The sequence below is a fragment of the Diadema setosum genome, chromosome 10, assembly GCF_964275005.1.
Source record: "Diadema setosum chromosome 10, eeDiaSeto1, whole genome shotgun sequence".
In the NCBI taxonomy this organism is placed as follows: Eukaryota; Metazoa; Echinodermata; class Echinoidea; order Diadematoida; family Diadematidae; genus Diadema; species Diadema setosum.
This window is the reverse complement of record NC_092694.1, coordinates 113,215-117,058: the sequence shown is the minus strand read 5'-3', so window position 1 is coordinate 117,058 and position 3,844 is coordinate 113,215. Positions and strand designations below refer to the sequence as shown.

The 3,844-nt window shown below is 38.3% G+C and overlaps 1 pseudogene; it reads right to left on the bottom strand.

Annotated features, from left to right (window-relative positions):
• Positions 1-876: 876 nt before the first annotated feature.
• LOC140233632 (uncharacterized) lies at positions 877-3,556 on the bottom strand (annotated as a pseudogene).
• Positions 3,557-3,844: the final 288 nt, after the last annotated feature.

The window sequence follows — 3,844 nt, the reverse complement described above, 5'->3', positions numbered from 1 at the left end:
ATCCAAAGCCTACTTCTTGTTATGATGAAAGTGTAAAAGGAAAAGACATTGGTTGCATTCATAACCGACAATCTATGAAAAATTATACACACATTGTTCCCAGGATGAATCCCTTTGAGGAAAAAAAAATACATCTGAAGATTTTTTTTTTCTCAGAAGGGATTCATCCGGGGAACATAACCATAACATCCTAAAAAGTTTATCTTTCCATTCTGTAGAATATCTACGCGCCATTAGCCGGATCCACACGTATAACAACATGGCGGGATGACGACCCAGGATGACGATTGAACTCCAAATCTCGAGATGTTTCCCCCTCTTCACGCGTTTGCATATACCGACAATATTTACGCAGCTGTCACACAGTAGTGTGATGTTGTCATTTACCCGTTATTGTGATGCTTGCTTGAATGATGGAATATAAAATCTGGAGATTAGTAAAGTATTTTCGGTCAGCCGTTTACGCGGTCACCGGGAGCAAATCAGCGCACTATTTCAGAAATCAAGTGCAAGATTTTTTGGGGGTACCGTCGCGATGCTAATCGCGCAAAATAGTGGGATTTTGTGTGCACATGTGCAAAAATCTCGAGATTACGATGGCCATGTAAATCTCGAGATTTGTATCCAGCTTTTTGGCATACGCGCGAACCCTAATAGTGGCTCTTGTGTTTGTGGGGATATAGTTGTGTGCAAAACTTAGAACAATGTACAGTACACTGTATAAAAAAAAAAAAAACAAAAAAAAAAAACAAAAAAAAAACACGACCTAATAGTACACCATGATCTAGTCTACTGCCGATTCCACAGCAGAGTAGATTACCAAAGGAACTGTTCACACAGTTTGAACAACCACCGTGGATACTCGCTGTGATGCCATCAACGTCGTTCCCCAATGTTCAACTCTTCAGACAGGTGGGCTGTGGGCAGCAGCGGGCCAGATGGAATGACAGGCCTCGGGCTGGGCATGGTTTTCGCCAGGAACGTTCAGGCTGTGAAGGGGCTCAGCCGAACTTCGGAGAGGTGGAGGAAGACACTTTTCAGGAGAAAGACAGATGGATAAAGCGACTGTCTCTGGCGATACTTCGTGGCCGGGCATAGAAAATCGGCATGTCCGAACCTCTCCAATTCGTTTGGTGTTTTTTTGTTTGTTTGTTTGTTTGTTTGTTTTGTTTTGTTTGTTTTTTTGTTGAACACATCTGCCTGTGTAATAAAGAACAAAACAGAAAACATTTTCATATATAATTTTATTACCATGGTTCCATGAATAGACATTTTCTTCAACTAATATACGATTCAATTGCACATCCCCTAGTTTATGTACCAGAGTAAAATGATATTCACACAATGCCTTCCATTCTGACTAATATGAAATTCGCGGAATAAAAATAAGCGTCATATAGGCCGATATAGGCCTTACGTGTTTTCACAATCTACAGACAAAAAACAAAAACAAAACAAAATAAAACAAAAACACAAATACACATGCACACACACAATGCGAAAAAGAACAGGTCACGTTTGTTTATATATTTACTAGAAAAACATTACCTTTGGTGACTGGCTTCCAATGCGCATTCCTGTCTTTTCTCGATTTGCTCCTGAGATCTATAAAAAAAAAAAAATTGATACAGTGGAATTAAAGATTCATTCTTTTTTCACGCGTGAACGTATATTGAAAGAGTAACGTCGGGTCATACAACGTATCTCATTGACTACCATGATTCATCGCAATATCCCGCGTTCCCTGTTAATGGAATCAATTGAGTTTTCACAACTTAATTCCGAGACAAACTTGAGTTTTATTTATTTATCTATTTTTGGTGTCCTGTTCGTATCGCTTACAAAAATGTTCAATTCGAATTTTGATGGCCCGAAAAAAGAAATGTATCGTGGCCTACCAATGAAAGGAAGCATTTTTTTTTTTCGACACAGTTCTCCGATGGAACCGTCAAAATAATTATATAAACTGTTTAGAAGTTTGGTGGTCTGATTTCATTTTCAGAGGTCCCGAGAAACCACTAAAGTGCCATTTGAGATGTAGAGTATCCATAGCCTACTTCTTGTTATGATGAAAGTGTAAAAGGAAAAGACATTGGTTGCATTCATAACCGACAATCTATGAAAAATTATACACACATTGTTCCCAGGATGAATCCCTTTTGAGAAAAAAAAAATACATCTGAAGATTTTTTTTTTCTTCTCAGAAGGGATTCATCCGGGGAACATAATCATAACATCCTAAAAATTTTTAGAACCTGACATCAAGCTGCTCCCACTGACTGTGATAACAAATTATGAAATGGAAATGGAATTATGCAACCTGCAAATCATCTTATAGCTTGTCAAATAAAAAAAAAATCATATTTCCATCCATTATAACTTTCATAATTATTCAGCACACTTCAAAGAAAAGGGCACATCAAAGTAAACAGCAATTCATCATGATGGATCTATGTACAATATGTATACGATCTACATAGATGGACAAAACTGACACAGTGAATGAACAACCTACAGTCTTCTACGGCATATAGCGTCTCAGTCAATTTAATAATAACAAACAGGAATTGAAGAGCTTTGAAAACAAAAGCAGACAAATCAAAATACATATAAAAAAGTATATAGGATACTACGCAGAGAAAATTGAATGAAAATGATACGCAAACACACGCACATAATCATGATGCATCGGACCACTGAACCTCCGCCAAACGGCCATGTTATAGTCGTTATGTTGCAGGTATTGTATACTTCATTTTTATGATTATGATATGACAGATTAATTACATCATAAGGCTGAGCTATGTAATATGATGTAGAAACGGTTATTATAAATAGGGGCTACTCAAAGGTAGGGAAAAGAAAATGACACGACGAGGGTGCATGTAATGCTGCCTCGCCATTGTGTTCCCCTGTTTCTGATACTACCTAGTAGTACAGTGTAGATCATCCCCTTCCAAATCTCATGTAAACTATACTCGACAGAAATTATAATCACCACCTCCCCATTTTATTTGGGCACATATTATTCACTTTTAGAATTAATAACGAACATTCCTTCATTTTTGACTAACGAATCTCCTTTTTGAAATAACGAGCTTTATTTCGTTTTCGGATCGATACACATAATCTTGAGAATACTATGGACGCTTCAGAATAAGGAAATTTATTTCATTTTTAGATCAACGAACACTCGCCAAAAGGGACCCTACTTCATTCTCGTTTGGCCGATTACTCCTTGCGAAATTCATTATTTAGAAATCTATTTTTTTGTGAACTTTTTACACGCAAAAAACCTCGAAAATCAAGGTGAAAAAATAAAGTAATCAAGTCTTTTGTGGGTCATCCTACATACATCTTTTCTAGCAGGCACAGGATATTCTTCACGAGATAAACTTCAAGCTCTCACATCATGCACTTATACGGATAAAGATGGGTCGGACTGACTAACTTCTACACTCAATGCCTGTATACTCACTTTTTCACTCAGGACATCGCGAGCTGGGGTCGGTAGATCCAGGTGTCGCGTCGGTTCATTTCTGCGGGATGAAGGCATGCATCTTGTCCAGTTTCAATAATCGCGATCCCTTCGTTGTCCCTTACGCCTCATTTCGAAAGGTTCTATATTCTTTTGCGAGATTTCTGGGTCGGAGACGTATGTATACATCGTCTTGCAAAACCTAATTGTTTTAGTTGCTCTCGAGTCGCGTCGGAATCCGTAGAGCTCTATACGCAGCATCACACCGAGGAAAAGAGACTATGTTCCCTCAAGTAAACAAACGGAACGACGCCGTCTCTCTCCCAAATTCACGGAGGTGAAAAGGTCAACCTCCCAAACCAAGCC